The following is a 24,843-nucleotide window of genomic DNA, read 5'->3' on the forward strand; positions in this document are numbered from 1 at the left end:
ATTCGGCTTGAATCAATGTCGGTCTTTGGTAATTCTGTCCTCCCTGCGCCATTAAATCAGAAGTCATTCCCAGATTATGCTCATTACAGCAGCGCCTTTGAACCTGTGGCTGATAATTATCGACAGGTTTCAATTTAGGCACGTTAGGATATATTCTCTGAATTTGTGGTATTTGTGGTGCAAAGGGCATATCGGAACTGCTCTGCCTCAGTGATATTCTCAAATTCGGTGTCACATTACCTTGTATTGGTTCTGGAGGGGCAGTACGAGTGCTTGAGCCATTTTCGCTTTCCACATATGGTGGCGGGCGATCATTTAGCAATTGTATAATGAACTCCTCATCGTCTGACTCGTCTGACCTTTTCGAATTTCTGTTGTTTTCTCTATCTCTGGACTGACTCCTGTTTGTTTTATAGGTAGCTTTCCTTCCTTCCGTCTATGCTTCGTCAGTAATTGCTGGAAACAATTTAATTCCCTGCAATACGTCTGATCTCCAAACCTTTTGAGTAGTATCCCATCTAGCATCCGCTAGTGTCTTTTCTACTTTTCTTATTCTTGTCTTGAATTTCTTTTGTTGTTGGTTTCTAGCTATTAGCTCCCAAATTGCCAATGCCTCAAACTGTGCTGGTCTTGGAGGTACTTTCATGTCGTATAGCGCAAATCTTAGATTCTCCAAAACTCTTAGATTAAACGACCCATGGATAGGGAACGCTACACTTCCATGCTTTTCTGTTAATTTGCACCATTGCTTTAGCCAAAGACATGGTGTGACACCCTTTTCTTCAATCACGATGTAAGCTGGTGTACCCTCAGGCGGTGTTTCTTCTCCCACATTTGCTTTAATATATACATCTCCCCTCAAGGCACTCTTGAATGCTTTGAAAAATGTCATCTTTCCGTCTTTTATTTTTCTAAGATATGTAATCAATAAGTGACTTTAATTCCCGGAATACTCTTCGCTTGCCTTTCCCCACCAATTGCGCTTCACGGACTGCGTCCAATCCGTGCGCGACCCTTCTCACCAACCAACCTATCCCAGCGCGGCTCCTAGTGACGTCACACTCACACACTGCGGCTGACAAAGTCCTGCGGCTTGTCTTCCTTCATTCAGCTTCACTCAAAACTAATTTCCGCAATATATCGCGAGCACTAACCAAAAAGAAGAAAACAAATCTGTTGGTTTACTACAGGAAGGGTAATACAATCGCTTCAGAAACCTTAGGGATTTTTCACTAGCCTCAGCAGTTATTCCATCTTTCTCGGTTTCCCGCTCTCGCAAGCAAAATTTGACCCGCAAACTTTACTCTCAACTGATCAATGAACTATTCTAGTGCACCTTAGAATTCGTCAGATCTCAAAGTCAAAAATGTTCTTTCATTCCTCAATATTCATACTGACTCGTTGACCACGCCCGATCAACCTATTAAACCGAAAAGATTACAACATCAATCAAGTGTCTCATACACTTTTCAACATACTCCGGAGTCTCTTGACCTCGCAGGGCCCGTCTCAACATCAACAACCACGTGGACAATTTTCCTGCACAAAGCGCTACACACATGTGAAGTTCGACGACTTCCCTACTCTCACACTTTGGAGTAACACTCCTCTAAAATCTTTGAATTGGAGTTCGTAACCCCCTAAAATCCTCACAAACTTCTCAATTATTCTGCGGCAATAAGCTGTGCAAGCGCAAAACCCTAACTTCTCTCATACCGTCACTAGAAACGCCTAAAACATTCTCACACCTCCATTTCCTCCATTCGCAAGCTCCGAGATTCCGGGAAAGTCATTGGGGATTTAGGGCATCATCATCTCTCCAACTTGTTTCATCAAAGAAAATTCTAACTTGACTCCGTCTATTGTTCGGATGGGGTCCCAAAGGGCGTAACCATCAATCTCTGCTACCATCTACTGATAACGCGTCCAGCCCTTATAAATTACCAGTACCTGGACACGTTGGAGGTCGGTGAACCTTTTAGCCGAGTTGGGCTCTCTTCATCCTAGAATAGTCAGATTGCTTAAACCAATAATCAATAATTATTGTAACCGATACCCTATACTCTATTACTAGATCAAAATAACACATTAGGAATCAATAACAGTCGGTAATTTGACGCGACATGACCAGTTTATTAAAAGTTAATGAGTTTATTTCCCTATATTAACAAAGCTAAAACGATATATATGAGTCTCAAAATCAAATGATATATGTATACGAACATTACTAGCTGTCCATAGCGGCGGAAGAAACGCAATCTACGCAAAATCTGAATTATAATACACTCGGTTATAGCAATGCAAATCACTAATATGAGTAATTGAGTTTGACTAATTTCATACATCGGTCAGCATAACAAGATTTCAATTTAGCATGGTGCATCAGATGAATACCTCGACTAGCCTCTAATTAGCATTGGCATGTGGGGCTTCATGCAAAACTAATTTAGTCAACACAAATTTAGAAAACTTCTAGCTTGGGCCCTATCAAAATAGCAGTTGGCACCTAGGAAGGAAAACACAATGCATAATACAATTATCCTTTCATAATTACCAAACACAATCAGCATACAAGAAAGTCTTCGTCCTTCAGGTACCAGTTCGATCAGCATGGGGCAGGTTTCAAAGGGGCAGGTTTCAAAGGGGCAGGTTTCAAAGGGCAAGTTTCCTTGCAGCAGCAAGGAGAATGGGGCAAGAGTTACTGCATGGGCAATACGGGGCAAAGTTAAAGTTAAAGTCTCTAGGGTGAGAATTCTTTAAAGTCTCTTTCTCTGCGACAGAGAAAAGGCATCAAGAGGTAGCTCTAAAATGGCTTCTTGAATCTTGCTTCAGAATGGCATCGTAGAAAATGGCTGACTTCTCTTTGTCCGGTGGGTTTAAGTAAGAAACATTCCAAATCCTTCAGGGTCTTCCATTGGAGGGTTCATAGGGAGGCTTCAATTTGACCAATGAATAGTGTCTTTCTCCTAGTACTCATTTATGCTTACATTGTCCTTGGAGCCTTGGAACACAAGTTGCAACAAAGTTTGCCACTTATTTCGGTATCAGTACTTTTATTGTCCGCACCTGCAGAAACTGACCTTGCATCAAAAGGGATGCAGCCAGCCTAGCACGAAACCTTGAGATAAGTGTATTAGTCATTTCTACTGGAAAAATACAACCTTTAAATGAAATAATATGTTTTGGTTAGTGCAAGTGAAAACCACGCAGTTGAAGTTGAGACTAGGCGACTAGGCCAAAGCCTCTACTAAATTTAAGCTAAGCATAAACAGTCTCAACAAGAAAATCATAAAACACATTTGCAATTATGACGGATTACTACAATTTTCAATTCTTCATGATTAATTAAGCTTGTTTATAATAATGGCGAACTACTCCGAGGGCACAATTTCCCTCGTTCATTATTTTCTTTACTAAAATCACACTTCATTATACGATTTTGGTTACATGAGATACGAATATACGTTAGTCCTTCTTTTTCTGCGTCATCAACCCTCACTCTGGTCAGGGTAAGGGAGATACGCAGCACAGATAAACCCTGCTCACCCCCTTGGTAGCTGGGCAAGAGCAGTCAGGCTTATCTCAGAAGCAATGTGTAAAGCATTTGCACACAATACACAGTAATACAGAGAAAACACTACAAAGGGACGCCACACCTGTTTTAGAACAAAAGGCAATATTTATCTGTGTAGAACAATACTAAAATGAGAAAAGTTCAATTACAATAATAAAGTTATGAATTTTGCAAGAATTAACTGAAAAAAACAGTTCTTTGAAGTCAATAGCGCTGTCTGGGGCTACCACTTAGCCGTGAAGAACAAACCCTACAGTTCAGGTCGACCGTGACATTGCGGGCCAGCTACGGTGCAGGGAAGACCCACAAACAGTACCTTTGAAATGTAGGGCGTTGTGGTCCTCGTAATGAGATCCGGAGTGAGGCATCGCTGGCAGCGTTGGTTCTGGAGGTCGGTGCGGGGGAAGTCGGGCCCTTGAAGTCACACGTGTTGCAGATCGAACTCCAAGCTGATGACAAAGTCAGGAGCGCTTGTGTTGATGACATTGGGTCTGTGGTGTGAAGTGAGGCAGAGCAACATGCGGTGTCTCCAGGTCATGGAGCATGCAGAATCATTGTTGTTGCAGAAGCACTGTCATCAGTTGGCCCAAGGTGGCGGTACGGCACGGGGTGGGCTCCGTGCAGTGCCCACAGGTTGCGTTGCAGACAGGGGAGGCTGTTGGCGATGCTGGAGTCATGGCGCTGGCATCGGTGGACCAGGGCTGCAGTGTGGGACAGGTCAGTGATTTGGGTACCTCACGAGCGATGTCCTCAGGCCACGGTGCAGGGAGCGGGGTCGGTTTCAGCGTGAAGCGTCATCGTTGGGGATGCCGAGGCCATGGTGTGACCAAGACGATGCAGAGTGCGGGTCCCCCAGGTCACGGTGCAAGCAGTGGCTCATGGCGGTCTCGGGAGGCAGCGTCAGTAGGACCAGGGTTGTGGTGTGAAGCGGGGTACAGCTATGTGCCTCGTTGTGAGGTCACGATGCAGTCAGCGGCATCATTGACAACGTTGCAGTAATTCTTCTTCTGTTGCAGCACAAAACTCACAGTTCCCAGTGCTATCAGCAGGTGAAGCTGAAATCTTTGATATCCCTGAGTCTTTCAACAGGAGGCAAGCTCTACTGCGAGCCCTTGGAGAAACTTCACAAGCATGATACACAGCAAAGTCAAGATGTATTTTTAAATTTTGAGTTCAGAGACCCCAAACTCCCAATATCTATCTGCTCCCAATGGGAAACTATACTTAAAAGATATTTAAAGGCAGTCCCTGTGTTAACCTACGGGAGAGATAGGCCTTGCAATAGTGAAAACTGAATTTAGCAGTATTTCACTATCAAGACATGTAAAACACACCAGTACATGTCCTACCTTTTAAATACACTGCACCCTGCCAATGGGGCTTCCTAGGGCCTACCTTAGGGGTGACTTAAATGTAGTAAAAGGGAAGGTTTGGGCCTGGCAAGAAGGTACACTTGCCAGGTCGAATTGGCAGTGCAAGACTGTACACACAGACACTGCAGTGGCAAGACCGAGACATGTTTACAGGGCTACTCATGTGGGTGGCACAATCAGTGCTACAGGCCCACTAGTAGCATTTGATTTACAGGTCCTCTGCACCTCTGCTGTACTTTACTGGGGACTTACTAGTAAATCAAATATACCAGTCAGGGTGAAACCAATCACCAATACAATTTACAAAGGGAGCACTTGCACTTTAGCACTGATCTGCAGTGGTAAAGTGCATAGTGACAATAAATCAGCAAAAACAAAGTCAAGCATAACATAAAAAACAGGAGTTCAGAAGGCAAAAAGATGGGGGAAACACACAAAAAGATGCTAGGTCTAACACACATCAAGATAGAAAAACAGAACTTGTTTTAATAAATAAAACAAGATCAAAATGGCAAATTCCAATAAACAGAACTTGAATTATGAATTTTTAAAGACTAAACTGAAAAATAGCTCTTAAAAGCAAGAAGCACCAACTGGGTATATCTGGTTATGCCAGACCGGGAAAAAGTCAAGAGTTCAGGCTGACTGCAATGGCGCCTTGGCTAGCTACAGGGACCCAGTGAAGTCCACTGAACAAAAGTACCTTAATCCTGGTTGCGATGAAGATGCAAGGAGTAGCAGAATTGATGCACAGGTGTCGATCACTGTAGCAGATCAGATGCATCGATTTTTCCCTTGCAGCAGAGGAGATGCATTGATTTTCTTCACACAGCAAAGGCGATCCGTCAGTTCGGAGATGCAGTGGGTCCAAAGTCAATGCACTGGTTCCATTCCTGTGAAAGTGGGGATGATTCGGAGTTTATCCTCGCAGCAGAGGCAATGCACCAATTCTGATTGATGCAACAGTGCTGATGCAGAGATTCTGATCCACACAGCATCGGGATGTTTCAAGTCAACAGAGGCTTTGTCAGATCTGCTGCAGCAAGCACCTTAGGCCCACTTCCAATTGTCCAGAACTGGGGTGGAACCACTTGGCAGATGAGACTCGCAGTCTCATCATGTAGAGATAGTTGGGTGGAAGTCTTTTATGTCCCTGAGACTTCAGATCCGAAGACCAGTTGGCTGGCCCTTGGAGTCACTCTAGGTTCTGGATTGAGGAGATGAAGGTCCAGTCCTTCTCGCTAATAGGCAAGAGGGTGGCAGGCACAGGTCAGCCCAGCAAAGAAGGATTCCAGCAGAGTGGCATGCCTTAAGCAGAGCAGCACAGCAGTCATTTTTCCTGGAAGAATATCCACAGGCCCAAAAGTGTACTGAAGAGTTGGTGTCTGAGATCCAGCATTTATACTTTAGTGCCATGGTTCTGGAAGGTGGGAGAAGCTTTGAAGTGCAAGAAATTCCCTTCCTCCCCTGCCCTTGCTCCAAGCTGGTTGGAGTGACAATGCAGGGTCGTTAAGCCTTTTGGTTGTGTACAAAACAGTTTTTCAAATACCACGATCAGCATCTCCAGCTCAGGTCCGTTCTGAATTGGGTCTGAAAAACTATGAATATCGGAGTAGATGTGCCTTCATTAAACTATGCTGGAGGATGCGTGCAGCTGAGACTGGTACTCTAAACAACCTGTGTTGGATACGTACAGCGTCACAATGACAAAAGCACCTGGGGTCATCACTTAAACAACTGCATTAATGAACTAGGTCTGCTAGAAGCCTGGGACCGGAACCCGGACAAAAAGTTTCTTCGGAAGGCAAATGCTGTCACCAAGAAGACATTTTTAAATTCTGACAAACAGAAATTGACAAGCAGAAAGCATGCCTGGACATAATAATAACATCATACAAAACTTTACGGGCACAGGAATATCTAGCAGCAACTTTCAACCAGTCCCTGAAACATCAGTTCATGCTCTTACGCTTTGGGTCGATGGAAACAAAGGATATGATCCCTTCATGGAAACAGCAGGACCCAACACTTTCCTGTTTACTGTGTGGATAGAGAAAAGAGTCATTAGAACACATTTTTTGTGTATGCCCGGCTTCGCTAAGCCACAGGACATTATATTTGAAAAACATTTTTAAGACACTGAACTTACGCTCATGCAGACCGGCCATCATTAGCTGGCTTAGCGGACTTTCGGTCCTGTTTTCATGTCGAGGGACTAAATTCATGGTACAGGCCCAGAAAGAATTAGTGAACAAAGTCGAAGCCGAGTGTGTAAGGGCCACTACTTAGGATTCTCACTCGGCTTCACTCATTTACTATCATCGTGTTCGCAAGGGAGCAAGAAAGTCCTAAAATTAAGTTCAAGATCAAGGTTGGAAGTAGGGGAGAACATTTTAGATTGCACAATTATTTAATCATGATCTGTTTTAGTTTTAATAAGCTTTCATGTTTTTTATTATGGCTCTCCACCAACATATTGAATAGGCAAAGTATTTATATTATTATGTATTTTGGAATTGTGATGGTTTTAATTAACCGTGTCAATAAACTTACTGTGTGTGTACAGGGCACAGCATATTAAGGTGTTAGTGAGGCGATGTCCAACCCCTCCTTCCCATCCTGCCCTGAATGACATGACCCAAGAAGCCACACCTAAGCTCCCATTGTGTGTGGCTGTCTAGGAGGAATACATAAATCCCAACTGTCAACAACACCCAGCCATGTGTCCAGAGACTGGTTGCAGGCACCAAATGGCTGAGGCAAGAAAATGCCAACTTTCTGAAAAGTACATTTTCAGAATTACAATTTGAATTTCAACTTCACCATAAGTTAGGATTTTAAATTGTGACTTCAGAGACACCAAACTCAAAGGGGTCATCTCTTTCTATTTGGAAGGCACACTTATAAGATGTAACAAGGCAACTCCAGTGTTATCCTATGGGAGAGATAGACTTGTAGTAGTGAAAAATTAATTTAAGAGTTTATCATTACCAGGACATGTGAAACTTAAAAGTACATGTTCTATTCTTTGAATACATTGCAACCTGCCCTCTGGACTGTCCAAGGCCTACCCTAGGGGTGACATATGTATTAAAGAGGAAAGCTTGGGCCTGGCAAAAGGTTTATGTTGTTAGGTCAACATGGCAGTGTAAACTGCACACACAGGCTCTGTAGTGACAGGCCTATGGCATGTCTTACAATTAATCAATGCTGTATGCACACTTGTAACATTTCATTTACAGGCCTTGGCCACACATGTTATACTTTACTAGGGACCTATGGATAACTTAATTATGCCAATCTGGCAATAGGCCAAAATGTCCATGTTTTTTGGAGGGACCACAAGCACATTAGCACTGATTAGCAGTGGTGAAGTGCTCAGAGTCATCAGCCCAACACAAATAAGTCTAGCAAAAATGGAGGAGGAGAGGTAAAATGTCTAGGGAGAGACCACCCTAAGGCTGACAGGCCTAATAAGCAACATAAATATTGAACTCCCAGCAGTGCAGCTCAGATTCCAACTTCCAACCTTGGAATATCAACAAGTCTATTTGTATTATGACATTCCTACAGTTGCAGATTACTGAGATGTGAGCCTAAAGCCAGTTTCCAGGCACAACATATCTCCCTCTTAAACAATCCAACAAATAATAGCCTTAATGCACTTATTGTAGACACGATCACTGGAGTGATCACCGTCATTGAAAGAATGCAAGTGCAGAGCAGGTAAGAGAGATACAACGGAAGATGAACATGGAAAATATGGAAACAGAATCAAAGATTGGAATGTCAAATCAAAGACCACCAAACTGCTAGACAGATTTCATATTTTTCATAAAATATTAATGACCAAAACATCATCCAGAATACTGTTCTATGGCTAAGTTGTCTTGGAAGAACTATTTGAAGACAAAGTTGTTCTGGTACTCATGTCTCCACTCACTTCTGCCTCCGGCATGGATCACTCCTCATCTGAGGAACAGAACCAGAAGTGGGCCTCCTGTGGTTGAGAGATGCGTAAGGACAATCAGTGGTAGGAGCATCAAGACTCTTGACTTAACTAAAAACAGTACCGGAGTTCACCAATCGGGACATACTCAAAACAGCACCAAAGTTTTGGACAAAAATTATGTTCTTTAATTCACTTATAATGAATGGCCCCATAAATGTAGACACACCTTTCTTAATCAACCCTAGGTCCTTTGTTAGGACATAATATAATTTTCATATGTCCATCATCATCATACAAAGCTTTATTCAGTCATTAAACGATCAAAGCAACAAAACAAGAAGCAATTATGATCGCTATCATGGCGAAAGTCAACCCACATGTCCTACAACTTGGGCCACAATCTAACATCAAATAAAAAGTAATCGATAATGCTGGTCTGCTGGCTGCGTTTAAAGGTATAATTTGTTTCACAGATTTTTTATCGCCAATCCTGGTCTTGTATCTTCTCTTTCTCCTCCTGGCAGAGTAGCATGCTCATCCTTAACCTCACTTTCACTCTTCCTCCTTCCAACACTTAACTAAGCAATGCTGGATTTGGAATTAGGTAATGTATCTTTCAAGGAAAGGAAAGGAGACTTCAAAGTTACAAAGTTGAGAGCACTGTGGTGAGCCCAACAAGTTTAACGGCAACACATCCTTGAATAGGACCATGACATCATCCTTTTATAAAACAGTTAACCATCTTGTTCAGGTGGTGTATAGTCAAACATTTTGTTCATATTTTGTTTTTTTCCTTGAACGTGTAGATTTAAGAATGACAGAGAATTTATTTTCTTGAAGGAAGCCAGTGGGTTCTGTGGAAGCAGAACACTGTACCCCAAAACTAAGAACACCCCAAAATTAGGATCACCACACAATTTACCTAGGTAGTTCTGCTCCATGTTGATCTTGCATAAAAAGGCACCATCCCCAACATCCGTTTAGCTAAGTATGAAAATAAATAAGTGAGGCCACTCAAAAACTGAGTTCTAGATCAGAGAAAAGTTAAAGGGTTTATTACAAGTAGTCAAAATCAGAAATAATTCTAAGTTCCAAGTGAACCTCAAAAATCAGAAAATAATTGGGCAGCAGTCCTATTAGAAAAGGAAAGTTATGTCAAATCCCTTTGTCAGATTTACAATGAAATCTTATAGCAGCTCTAGTAGCAAAGGAAGGCCCCAAATAATCTGGTAAATTCCTACAATCAAGGGGGTTTATCTACAATTCTTACATATCAAATTAGTAAATTAGCAGACCCATGGTGGCATGATTGAAAGTAACAACTCGGTCTGCAAATCAGAATAGTCTACATCACTACCCAAGGTCATAAGCATGATCCCACTTTTACTAAAGCATACGGCATCTCCTATGTCATTGCTATCTGGAGATGTCCATAATAATATGAAACATTCAGACAATGAACCTTTACTCCAATGAATAAGACTAGGTTCAGCAACTGAGCTACAGTGGAAGGCCCTTGGAAAATGTTGCAGTTAGGGGCACTGTAAAGTTACTTCAGAGCACAACAGGAAAATTACATCTACTTGCATTCATTCTGCAGAGCTGTGGGGAGAGAAGGTGTACAGGGGGGGCAGATGGAAGGGGGTGAATACAGGAGTGAAGACAGCTTCCGAACAGTATCCTTTTAATTCAAGTTCGGGTTTCATGTAAAAATATGACATAACTAAATCATGTTAATAAACACACATATCATATTAAACTCATTTCAACTGCAATCAAGTTAATTCAGCGTTTGCATATTGGATCTCACATAAAAATAATTATTCACCATAATTAATTTCCATGAAAATATAAACCCCGAAAAATGCTACTACATTTCTAGGCCCTGGCTGTCACGTGGTTGGGCACCCATTTGATTGATTGTTTTGGAGGGAGATGTGTTGTAGTTGTGCTGGAAATTGGCTTGATGCTGAAATCACAGCACCCTTGAAGGGATGTCATACTACAGCTAGACTTCTTGTGGTTCCAAGGCTGTCAGCTGGAATCTCAGTTGCTCTGGTAGGAGTTTAGTGGATTACTTCTTGTGTTTGACCTTCAAAATAAATATTCAGGACTTAACTTCTCTGTGCATTTGTCTTCTTTGCCACCAACATAACACAAGAGTTGTGTGAAATGCCATAAGTTACGCAACAATCCACCACTGAAAATTTCACTTGGCTCTACAATTCCACACATTATTGAGCAACATATATTTTCTGCAGCAATACATAGGCATGAAGTTTACATCTATCACATACACGATAATAAACATATATAACAGCACCCTATCTACTTATAGCGGAGTGGAAATAAATATCTCTGCACATTCTCTTGTGCGGCTCCTTGTTATTAGTTCCAACTTCACCGGGCTTGTGCTTGCCAGCTGGTCCTTTGCCCAAGATACAGCTTGGCATAATACACTCTCCATCTGTGGTACATGATGAGACTGTACGTTTAAAGGAGCTCCTTGGAATGGTAACTAATAGAGCATGCGTTCCATCCAGAGCCTCCTCGTTTGTAGTGAAAATGTTCCCACACAGGAGCTGAAGTTAATGGGACGTGCTGAAGAAACGCAGAAAAGCAGACCACATATTCATCTTGCTAATCCTCAGAGACCCCCCTTCAGAGTGAGAGTTGTTGCTTAAAGTGAGCCAGTAACTAACTGATGCTGCTTGGGAAGGAAAAAAAAAATGTGTTTTAGTGAGCTATTCAGTTTGCCTCCATCAGCATCTCTCCCATGAATGTGCCCTTATTGAAAATAATATCTAAAATCTGTACGTCTGAATGTGTAAGAGAATCTGATGATTGTCTAGAGGTTATGGACATTAATTAATAGTTACAACATTTATATAAACAAAGCACGTGTCATACATGTACAGTAAGGTGTTACCTAGAATAGGCGATGCACAAGGACGTCGTCAGGCGTGATATAACAGGAAATAATCTTATAACTCTTCCACATCTCCGAATTTAAAGGGAGTTTGCTATTTTACAGTCAAAACAGAAATACAATGTTTAGTGTATATAAAATATTAATTGAAATATTTGTATTGTATATTGGGATGCATCTTTATGTAGACCCGCCATCCATTCCCATCTGCTCGTGAATGTGTTAGGCAGTACACAAAAGTGCATTTTGCGCATAATGCATGTATTTTTAAATATTTAGTTATTTACGAATTGTGAAAGAATAAAAAGTACAGATAAATAGGTAATTAAGGAATTCACTATTACTTAAGAAGCCGTTCACTCTTTTATGATTCTATCAGTCAGTCAATCGATCCAATAAATATTTAAGAAGCCATTCACTCTTTTATGCTTCTATCAATCATTCAATCAGTCATTCAGTCAACTTGTAGAGAGTTGTCACCCAGGAGAGTATCCAGGTGCTGGGAGTGTCCAGGGTCTCAGTCTAAGAGCCAGGTTGTCACCATCCTACAGAACTCCTGTAGAGTTAGGAAGGTCCTGAGGTGCAGGGGCAGGCCATACCAGGCTTTGGCTGTGAGGTAGGAGCGTCCTCTTTCTCTGCTGCGTTGTAGGAGGGGGTATGGGCCAGCGCAAGGAGATGGAGCAGAGGTGCACAGGGTAAAGAAGCAAGAGGATGACACTGTTTTGACTTGGGACTTCATGGTGAGTTTGTTGTCCAGGATGATATGAGACTCCTGGGGTGCTCAGCTGCGGTTGGAGTGGGCCCCAGTTCTATGGGCCACCAGGTGTCCCGGGGGAGTTGTCCCTGTCTGACATCAGCACTTCATTTATGTCTGTGTTGAACTTGAGGCAGTTATTCCTCATCCAAATGATGATGCTGGTCGTGTATTGGTGGAAGTTGGTTCTGGCACTGGTGGAGTTTGAGAGGAAGAGGATGAGCTGTGTGTCATCAGCGTAGGATATAATGTTAAGAATGTGGGATCTGACCATGTTGGCAATGGAGGCATGTAGATGATGAAGAGGGGTGGGCTCAGTGATGAGCCATGAGGAACTCTGCAGATGATTGGTTGGGGTATGGAGGTTAAGGATGGAAGATGGACTCACTATGTTCTGTCAGTGAGGAATGAGGTGATCCATCTGACGGCAGCTTCTTGGATGCCTATGTTGTGAAGTCTGGGGATGAGCGTGTGGTGGGAGACGGTGTTGAAGGCTGCTGAGAGATCTAGGAGGATAAGGGCAGCCACCTCTCCCTTCTTGAAGCGGGCCCAGATGTCGTCGGTGGCCATGGTCAGGGCAGTCTCCATTTTGTGGTTGCTGTGGAATCCAGATTTGGAGTCGTCCAAGAGATGATTGTGTTCCAGGTAGATGGTTAGCTGTTGGTGGATGGATTTTTCAATTAATTTGGCTAGGAAAGGGAGCAGGGAGATGGGTCTGTAATTGTTGTGTTTGTTGGGGTACACTGAAGGTTTCTTCAGCAGGGATTTGATTTCTGCAGGCTTTCAGTCTTCTGGGAAGATGGCAGAATCCAGTAAGGTGTTGAGTAGTTTGAAGTTGTGGTGGGGTTATGGGTCAGATGGGGCTCCTGAATTTATGGATTTTATGAGTGCTGAGGTGGTTCCAGGTGGTTAGAATTGGGATGATCATGTGTGTGGAGGTATGGACATTTGAAAAATCTTTAGGCTTGGGGTGTGGGTTGATGTTTGTGTGGATTTTTGCGATTTTATCATGGAAGAACTCTGCAAGACTGTCACATTGGTCCTGAGAGGGAGAGATGTTGCATGTTGCCATTGCGGGATTGGTGAATTCCTTGACCATACAGAAGAGCTCCTTACTATTGTTGGGGTTAGCGCTGATGTGCGATGCCAGGGATTTTTTTTCATCTCACATAGTTGGCAGTGGTATAGGTTGAGTGCTGATTTTTAGGCAGATTTGTTGGTGCACTACCTTTTCTCAAGATACTTGCAATGGTGCTCGACTCTCCTGACTTGCTTGGTGGATCTTCTGTGTTTCTTGTTCTAGATGGGGGGCGACAATTTGAGCGCAGTAAATGATCCAGGTGTTGAAGTTTTTGACATCCTGGTTCATGTAGTTGTGGTTTTGGGTGGGTTGAGGGTGAGGATGTTGGTCCATTGGGTCTCTGAGGCCTTGTTCCAGGTGCAACAGGTGGTGCTGGGTTACGTTGGGTGTGACGGCATGGGGGTTGTGATGGTGAAGTGGACAATCGAGTGGTTGCCCATGTGAGTTCAGTTGTGTGGCTGCATTTGGTTTGGTTGATAGAGGTGAATATGGGTCAAGTGTGTATCCTAGGATGTGCATGGGGGTCGTGTGTGATTTGGGTGAGGCCAATGTTGTTCAGGCTTTTGAGGAGGTTGGCAGAGTTAGGGTTGTTTTTGTCATAGAGGTGGAAGTTGAGGTCACCCAACTTCGAGACAATGTTATGGGGCGATGAAATTGGTGATGAAGTTGCAGAAGGTTGTTCATGGTCTCTGTGGATGGTATGCAAGGGTTCCCCTAGGGTCCTCGCATTTTTAAATAGTCAAATGTTCCATTGCTGAGATGGTGTTATCCAGGGCAGGGGTGCCTTTGATGAAGTATCTGTGGAGGATGGCAATTCCCTCATGTGGCTTGTTGATAGGGTCATGGTGGGTGATTCTGTATCCTGTTTTATGGCGGTGGCGATGTCGGGGGCTGAGGCAGAGTGAGACAGGTCTCGGTTAGGAAGACAATGTCGGGAGCGTGAAAGCTTCAAACTCATCCCGTAGATATGCGAATGAAGTCAAATGCAATTATCCTGACACATTAGAAAGGTGACAGTGCATAATGTTTTGCTAAGTAGGATCAAACACAAAATAAGATGGAAACAGACACAGAGCAACAAAATAAAATTCTATGTTCTATTGATTAAAAAGCTACATTTTCAATTTTCTTTTTTCACCGGAAGAGGCTTCTCAATTTTATGCATTATCAGTAAACAATCTAACTTGTTTTTTTTATTTGTTTTATAAATCATGTATATATTTTGGACAATCAGTGCCCCCATATTGAAGACATACATTCAGTTAAGCAGCCATGTCCATCAAATGTTTCATTTGTGACTCCAAACAACTTGGAAATGTGTACATTGTGTGTCTCAGGTGGTTCACACTATTTAGAGTGCCTCAGAGTTCTGGCACCTTCTGTTACCTTTCTCTTAGAAACCCAAACTTTAGAGGCTAAGAACTCTGAGGCAGGCTATCTCAGGGATTGATCCCAAAGTATGGAATCTTCTTCCTTCTAATATCAGGCCAAACCCCTACTCAAAACCTTCAAAGGATTTTCACAAGTGACCTTGTGCTGAATGACATCCAAGTCTGAGGGTGTACGTCTATTGTACTCATTCACTCCTAATTTTAACACTGTGGGCCTCATTTACAATTTTATTTTCTGTTCCCCGATAGTATTAACTTGCTTCTTCACTCATGATTTGTAACTAGAATGAAAGAACACAAGTGGCTTTCTCAACTCATTGGAGACATTCATATGTCCTCATAACATGAACAGACAAAATGTGGGCAGTTTCTCTGAAGTTGAAATCTAGGAAAGAAAAAATAAAATAAATAAAATTGTTAATTCCGATAGACAAAGAGGATGCTGTGTGGTGATAACATATAGTAAGGCTGCATTATAAATATACGGGACAGAACCATCTTTGCCATTGCCAAAAGCATTGAGTGTAGATGACAAAGTTCTACCAGGGTGAGGTTACAAAGAAGGAGTCACCTCCATCCTCCCTCAGCCTAAGGGACACAGTCATCCCTTCAAAAAATAAATTGGGCACTTTGGGCCAGATGTACAATGCATTTTTATGGTCGCTAATGACCTGATTAGCAAATTTGGGCCATTTGAGCCAGGAAAAATGCTTTTTCAAATTTACAAACTGCCAAATGCGATTTGGTAACTTCTTACATAATCACAATTTGCATTTGCGATTCAGTATTTGGAAGGGGAGTGTTTTGGGTGTCCCTTCCAAATACCAAATACTGAACCCATATGGCATGTATTGATGTTTTGTGACCGAATTCCGGTCACCGAACAGTAATACTTTTCCACCATTTTTAAAAGTGGTGGTAATCCATTCGCAAATAGGCAGGGGTTCCGTTGGGCCCCCTTCCCCTTTCAGAATGTTGAAAATGTTGGTTTTTAAAAGCAGGTAGTTGTGTTATAGGCCACTGCCTACTCTTAGAGATTGTAACTTCAGTTTCATTTTTTTCTTTTTAAATGCATCCTGCTTTCCTTTAGGGAAGACGGGCTGCAAATAAAAAAACTGATTGCTTTAATAAAAATCAATCACAAACATGGTGGTCTGATGACCTCAGCAGGTCACCATCCCTGTGATGGCTGAGAATCCAAATGGGATTCAAATTGTGACCTACCTCATTAATATTCATGAGGTAGGCTGGTTAGAGAACTGCTACGAATCGCTAATTTGGAATACAAAAATTCATACATTAGGAATACCAGCTTCCTAATGCGATTTGGGGATAATCGTAATTAGGAAATCGTTATTCCTAATGTTTTCACATCTGGCCCAATGTCCTTTTGCAACCATATTCAACTTCTACTCTGAAAGAAACTGGTAACACAATCACTATAGTAAATCAAGTGTTTCAGATTATTTTAACAGGGACACATAGGGATTCAAAGGTATCACAAAAAAGTGGCGGCAGAGCCAATAAGTCTCACTTTGCTAATGTTGAGAGTGTAACGGGATTCAGGGCCAGCTTCAGGGCGATGCGAGTGGTGTGGCCGCACCAGGTGCTGACCTGGATTGGGGGGGCGCTGTGTTTAGCAATAACTTAGAACCTGCTGAAAAGTTCCTTGTGCGTCCAGCCTTCAGGACGCAATTAAAATGTCAAGATACCTCTTGTGATTAATGTTCTTGCTAGGGACAGAGATTGGAGTTGTCTCGCGGCAGCTTTGACTCGCCATAAAGTAGCAGAGAGGGTTAATGTGCCTGCTGCAAAGAACAGAACTATGTTTTATGTGGATGGCTGAGTGGATTAGTAAAACCAGCCTGTAAAACAAATCAATGTATGTTGAAGGGGGGCTATGGAGAGATGTGGGTCACATTTACAAGGTGGTAGTGAGGGAATCCAGAAGGTGGTCACAGGATGGGGGTACCAAAATAGACTGTCACACAGGGCACCACCAGTGCTAAAGCCAGACCTGAAGGGATGTGTTGCATCGTCACTTCAAGGTACCCAACACAATGGCTATCTTGGAAGTATAGAAAGTAAAATTGTCATTGTTTTCAACACATTAATTATGGCTGGTCACCTCTTTTGGCTTTGCCAATGCCAATAAATGTTTTTACAAGTCTGCAGCACAGACAAAGCCTATTGCTGCTATCTACCTGGAAGAGGTGGCACAGGATAGTGCGATGAACCAACATTCAAGGCATCACCAATGTCACCATCCAGAAGAGCATCAACAGAGGCATGCTTTCAAGGCGAAACTCCATGGCATCACGAATGCCGACATCTCGGCTCTTGCACTCCACTGAGGAGCATTTGGAGGGAGGTGTGGATGACAAAGATTTGAAAAGTCAGCGAGGAGAGCAATGAAAAGAGGGGTGAAAGGACTCAACTTAGTCAAAAGAAAAGGCAAACAAGCTATCCTCCAGGACATGGAAAACAAAGAATAGGGTGGAAAGCAAATAAAAAAAAGAGAGCTCCTTATATTAATCGCATGGACGTGGTTTATGGGTTGCCAGGGGTCTCAGCTGCGACCCCTGGCTTGCCCTTTGCGACCCCTGGCACTGTCTTTGTGACTCCTGGCCTCAGGTGGCAAAATCAGTGCCAGGAACACAAGGGCAGCTCGTCCTCATGCGCATCGGTTCGGGCTCCACTTTCCTTGTTTTCTGTGATTTTTTGTACAGTAGTAGTGAATCATATTTTATTATTCACTATTACTGTGATAAATAATGCATTGCAGTCAGCTGGAATATGACCATGCCAGGCAGCTGAGGTAAGTGAACAGTGTTTTAAAAGGTATTCTGTGTGTGTGTGCTTGTGGTGAGATTGTGTTTATTTGACAGCGTGTGTGTGTATGTGGGAATGTGGGTGCATGTGTAAACATTTGTATGTGAGTAGAAGGAAAGGTTAACGTGTGATGTCACTTCCGCTACCCCTGGCATTTTGGTGAACTGACGTTCATGATTAACCGTTTCTCTCCCTGGATATTTGAGAGGCAAACCTCAAACAATAGGCTTTAAAAAGGCTTTCATCCATTTCTGTGCAAGGGTCTTCCAAAAGATCACCAAATCCAAGGCATATAAGGTTGAATTTAAACATGGCAGACAGAAATTCTTTTTGGAAATACCTTTAGAGTGAGGGATAGCTCCAGCTGCAAGGACAGCACATAAATGGCGGCTGCCGGGGCGCGCGCGCGCCTCGCGCGAGCCCAGCCGTAGAGCTATTAATAAAAAGACAAGTATACACCATTATCACATCAGCGCTCTTTAACTGCTCTTCATAAATATTTGTGAGCTTGTTGGATGACGTTTCTATCGATTTCTCCATTACAACTCATCGGATACATTTTTATGGCATTGAGTCTAGCAAAGATAGTCCTGCGCATGATATCTTTGCTGGCATTTCCTCTGTGTATTGCTTCGGAGTTTCCAAGAAACATGCTTTATCTTGACAGAAGGGTACATTGATTTGACAACCCGCTTTTGCCAATCGGATGTTTTATTGTGGAAAAATAATACTGGAGTACACTGTTTGCTGTTTCAGTGAAATTGAAGTTCCTGCATGCAGAGAGCAGTCACAAAGAGCGATTTGTCTTTATCTGCACTCTTGATAATGGGCGGCATCTGCAAAGTGGCTGCAATGCAAGGAGTGCAAGAATCCTGCTTTAACTGAACAAAGATGTCACATGAGTTCCGAAAAATGAAGCCATTCTTTTTGGAAATAAGAGGGCAAGATGGCTCAGGTTGTCATTTCCAAACGGCTGCCTATCAAGGGAATTCTGTGCTATTAGGGGTTTAACATCATATTATTATTATACTTATAATAATTATTATTGTTATTATTATTATTATTATTATTATTATTGCCGTTGCTGTTTTACAAGTTTAAAGATTGTTGGTATTATAGTTTTAGTGCATTATTATGATGATGATGAGTATTATCATTAATAATAATAATAACAAAATAATAATACGAATAATAATAATAATACTAATGATGATCATAGTAATAGTACATTACATACATTTCCAGTTTGGGGTGGTTTCTATAGTTTGCTTCATGTGTTCTTTGTAAAACAATGTTCTGTTAATGTTTGATTTGAACCCCAGTATGTTTTTTCCTTCGGCCGTTACAGGTAGCGATGTTCAGCTACAGCCCATGCCTCAGCCTAAGGGGCACAGTCGTCCCCTCAAATAATAAATCGGGCATTTTGGGCCAGATGTACAATGCATTTTTCTGGTCGCTAACGGCCTGATTAACAAATTTGTGCCATTTGTGCCAGGAAAAATGTTTTTTTTAAATTCACATAATGAATATCACTGTCTAGTTTGTCCTTGACTGACTCGCCCTCCTCAGGTTTTTGTCATTAACGTGGTGATTTTCTACTGTCTTAATGATAGTATCCCATAGGTCTGTTGGCTTCATGCTGCACAAATCTGTTTGGCTGATCCCCAGAGACATTGGAACCAGTACACCTCCTGCTGCCTGTTCTTGGTGACTCTTGGCCTGTCTCCAGGGGCCTGACAGCTTGACATGGGGTTGGGTGAAGATGTAGGCCCAAGTAAATTGTTGCTGAATTTAGGTAACTGTGAGGCATTTCAATAGCGATATTACAATTTTACAGCTGGGCCTACTAGGCACAGCATCCGTGCTGGATGCTTTTATGTGTGCAGATGCCAACCTGGTGGCATGAAACATTTTGAACAATAAGAATCGCTAAAACGTGCATGCAATTGAGTGAGTTCAAACGGCACAGGGACATTGCCACTCATCACCGTCTCAGCAGTGGAATGCCACAGAAGATTCTGCCTTTGAGTGAAAGCAAAATTATCATTTTTGAAGGCAGGGCTCGAGGTTCTTGTGTGTGAACTGAGACAAGAAAATGTCCAATAATGAGATTAGACCTCTCCAGAAGGCTTATGTCTATGCAATATGCTTGCATGCACTTACAGGGCTGGATTTAGTGGCGTTGATGCCTGGTGTGCCAATCTTTTTTGTCCTCCCATCTCCTCCTCCACTGATTCGCTCATTACCAATCTCCAACAGAGCCCCTCATCTTCCCATAGTCCCTCTCTCACACACATTTAATTTGTTTTATGGCATTTCTTATATCAATGTAGGGTTTTAGAGCACTTTATATCACACACATATTACACAGAGACAATGATTCATACATTTGTACATAGTCTATAGGAAATGTTACATAAAACAATGAGGGTTACAAGGTGTAGGATTCACATGCCACCCATACTGGTAAGAACATTTCAAGAGTGAATGGTCTGGAGAAGCAGAAACGCAGGATTTAAAAAGTACCTCAATGGATGTGGTTGACTTTCCCAATATGAATGTATTTTTACCTAAACAAACCCTTTTCAGCAACATTAGAATTATGAAGGACTGGGGAAAAAACATAACGTTGTAACATATAGCATGTAATTTGCATGCAGCTCTTTCATGATGGTTCATAGGTCACTGTGTTATATTAGGATTGTAACTTATGATCTATAAGTAACAAAAGTAGTTGTGTTACATAAGCAGTAACTCACTAACCTATCCTCATAAAATACAGTTCTATGATCTGCATAGTAATCGTTTTCTGCAGCAAGCATATTAACCCTCTGCGCTACTTTATGATGAGTCAGAACTCCTACTAGACAAAACCCCAATCTCTCTCCAACAGGAACATTAATCACCAGTGTGATATTGACATTTTTAGTGCTACCTGAAAACTGCTAGACATAAAAAGAACTCTGCATCAAGTGCTTTTAAACATATTATTTCAAAACATAGCACGCCAAGGTTAATACCAGTTGCAGCTGTACCGCCTATACCAATCTAAGCCAGCCAGGTGTACTTACTTTGAATTGACTACTCTATGAGCAAGAAAACAAGCAGACCAGTGTTCTGTAGTATTTAGAATTAAGTGCTGCCATAAAAGCGACAAGGACATACACATGGGCTTCAGTAGAGGTGTTAAATTATGAGCTGATTGCTGGTCTGTTTTGATTATGTGTACAAGCATTGCCAAAGCCAATAGGACTGGCATTGGCCATCATCTTTTTAGCAATTCTTGTTTAGTTTTGTCATGGTTTTGGCAAAACTTTATTGTTTTGGAAGCTGCTGTGGCTTCATCAAGTTAAAGAAAAGCTTTGGCGAAAGTCAAAATATATTTTTGGCCTTAAAAAGTACACATTGCCATTGTATTTCCTGGCACGGAAGGGAACTGGTTTGTGTGTGGATGCTGGGATGGATGGAAGAAAAATGTGAATGACGCAACCAGAGACAACTGGATGAAGTGTGGTTGAATGACCCTTTAAATAAATTGCTCATACACACACATATTTTTTAAATCAAAAGGTTTTGGCTACTACATACCTAAAAAGCCAATTGTTATGCCTTTGGCTGCCATCCTCTTACTTTTGAGAAAGAAAGATATGAAGAAAGAGAGAAAGAAAGAAAGAAAATAAATCAAACGTTTTTGGCTAACACAGACCTAAAAAGACCAATTGTTATGCCATTGGCTGCCAGCCAAAGCTGAAAATAAGTTAAAAAAGGAAAGAAGGAAAGAAAGAAAGAAAGAAAGAGAGAAAGAAAGAAAGAAAGAAAGAAAGAAAGAAAGAAAGAAAGAAAGAAAGAAAGAAAGAAAGAAAGAAAGAAAGAAAGAAAGAAAGAGGAAATAAGGCAAGAGAATAAAAGCTGGAAAGGAGGAAACAAACAAAGAGGCAAGAATGGAAATGAAAAAGTGCTGCAAAGCACAATAAAGGCTGGTTTTCTTTGTGGGCAACATTTATTAAAGAACAATTTCTTAACGTGAGTCCAGAAGAAACTTGTTCTGTTTTACTTTCTGTGTGCATAGTAAAAAGAGAATAATGTATTACAGAACAGTTTCAAAAGGATACATTCTGATATTAAATGAAAAAGCAGGAGCCTGATAAACAAAGGACACTTCAAAATGAATTTACAACAGCATTTGCGGGAGGCAGGAACAGATAAAGCTGAAATGTGAGCATGAAGATCTGGTAGGAAGAATCTTGCTATCTCATGAGGCTCTAAACAAAGGCAACACTGTAGCATTAAAATTAAAAACAAAAACACTGGCATTGTGGGTAACTACCATGTGTGCAGAGGTGCACATTGTGTGAAAGCAAAATGCAGTCACACAGGCTGAAGTTAACCAGTAGCTTAAATAGGGCGACCCATTGCCCTATGCTGTAGTGGGCGGTAGCAAAAGGTGAATGGCACAACAACAGACCAACGGATGAAGAGAGCTGGTTGTAAGCCTCTTAGCATGCCTATAATTTAACAAAAATCAGAAGGTCTTAGCTAACGTGTGTGCATAGCAGCTCATACAGCTAACAGTGTAAAATTTGGAAAATATAAAAATAAAATACATTTCTAGACGTTATTAATATTTGTCTTTCTTATTCTATTTGGGAGATTACCCTGCAGGCTTCAAGTATATGAAATCATCCATTGCTTTAATAACAGCAACATCACCTAGGCCCTTGCTGCTTAACCCAGCCCTCAGGCAGAGATGGGCATTATTACCCAGTGATGGCGTTAATGCATTAAGTGGCAGGTTTAATCCAAAAGGAATTCAATCGAGCGAAAGTGCAAAAAGCACACGGACCTCTAGAAATCCCTCGCTGGATGGTACCCTGCCAGAGGGTAGGAACCGAAAGAAAAAGTATTCCGAGCTGGACATTTGTTGATGAAAATTGCTTCAGAATTGAGGGTTTAGAGAAATAGGATGGCATGTGAGAGCATTGCTCCATTCTTCATAACAAAGCAATCGATATTTGCAGAGCACTGGTCGGAAGTTGTTCGGCCTGTGGCAAATGTTTAGTACGAGAAGTCACAACATAACAACAAAAGAACTGCAATATCTGTGCCAGTTAAGCTGCTCTGTCGTGAGAACTTTATTAATGCAAGAACAAGCTCAAACGTCTGCCACGTTAAGTCTCTCTTACTCATCCGAATTAATTCATAATAAATTAGTATTCATACCAACGATGAAACAACTAATGATAGTAATAATAATAATAATAATAATAATAATAATAATAAATACTAAATAACAAAATAACGCATTGGTGTTTTTTGTTATTTTAACTGAGACGCATACAATGAAAGAATGACGTTTATTGCTTTGTTTACTTTTTTCAACTTTCAAGTTCACTGAAAAAAAACATCTTATGAAACACAGCATTGTAAATTTCTTGAATAGCAGGCCTGACTCACAGAGGTAAACTCATACTTTTTGTAAGTTTAGGATTGCTATCCCCAAAAGGTATTTTACTAGTAGTATCTTTACTGGAGTCTCTGCACATAACAAATAGGACAGTCCTATCTTGGCTTATGCTTTGTCATCTGACTAATCGTGGTCATCAGCGCTGCCTTTTCAGTTTCTTTCATTAAACGGATTTCCTACACCCCCTGCAGTTCGCCCTGACTTTGTTCCACGCCATTGGTGTAACATTCTTTTAATTCAATTTTCAATGTTTCTCTCACTGTTGGTCTTTCTCTTGCTCTGTTTATTTCTCACATACACTTCAAGCTCTCTCATTTTCTTTTCTTCTCACACTCTCTCACGCTCTCTCTCTCTCTCTCTCTCTCACTTTGACCTAGGCCGGTCAGCTTTCCATTAACAGTTCTCAGGACTTTGCACGTGCACAGACTCCTTGGGTGTGCAGACACTCTCTGTCCAAGGAGATACACATTGTGCTCATGCTGCATTCAAAAGATGTTTAATTGAGAGGGGTGGTTATGTTTCTCAGCACATTTTGTATTTTAGTCCTCTAAATCAGGCTCATATTCTCTTTAAAATATATATTGCTGTGGCTGGACACTGAGTTGATTGAGAATGATTACACTGTCGTACTGTATTTGAGTTGCAATTAATTCACCACCTCCTGGAGTAAGCCTTGATTGCTTGGTATTCCAACCCTTCACAATTCCAGTGTACAAAGAAGGCGCCTTGTTATTAAATTGGTGCCTGAATCACGAATTGTAAGCAACAGTACCCACTAAATCTACAAGTCAGTAAGTATCTACTATCCCGTGACCCAGAGAAGAAGATATGCATTCTACTTCTACCTTTATTCTCGTACCTGCAAATACTGGGACAACTTAGAAATTGGTGCAGTTTAGGAAGGGAGTGCTATAAAAATAGGACACATACTAACTAGGGTAACTCACTAAAGTGCCCCAAAAAGCACCTTCATCAGCGGATGAGGCCTAATAGGTTTTATCTATGGAACTATGAAAATGGATCTCTAACTTCAACCGTACAATCCTACCAAAATGTACTGGTAACAACACATTACAAATCTGTTCAGGGCCTCAAAAACTTTGATATCACCTGGGGACAGCAATTCCTAGGCCTTATCATCTGAACTAGTGTGTCTAAAGGTGGATTATTAATTTGGGAAGCAGGGACCTTTACCAACTTAATAACCACACAGATTAGGGCTCAACAATTATTTTAGTGAATCTCTGCTCAACCTCTGGTACTTGTGACACAAGCAATGGCACATTCTTCAGAGGAATGCATGTTAAGTGCAGGCATTACCACCAATAGTAAATTAATGAAAAATAAAACAAAGAAATTCCCAGCAAAGTTAGAAAAATAGATAGAATATATTGAACAAAAATACACCTAAATGATGAGGATGTCTACAGATATGAATCTTTAAATTTTTAACCCAGAAGTACCAAAAAGGTACAGGAAAATGTAAAATATTA

This window comes from Pleurodeles waltl, chromosome 2_2, assembly GCF_031143425.1.
Source record: "Pleurodeles waltl isolate 20211129_DDA chromosome 2_2, aPleWal1.hap1.20221129, whole genome shotgun sequence".
Taxonomy (NCBI): Eukaryota; Metazoa; Chordata; class Amphibia; order Caudata; family Salamandridae; genus Pleurodeles; species Pleurodeles waltl.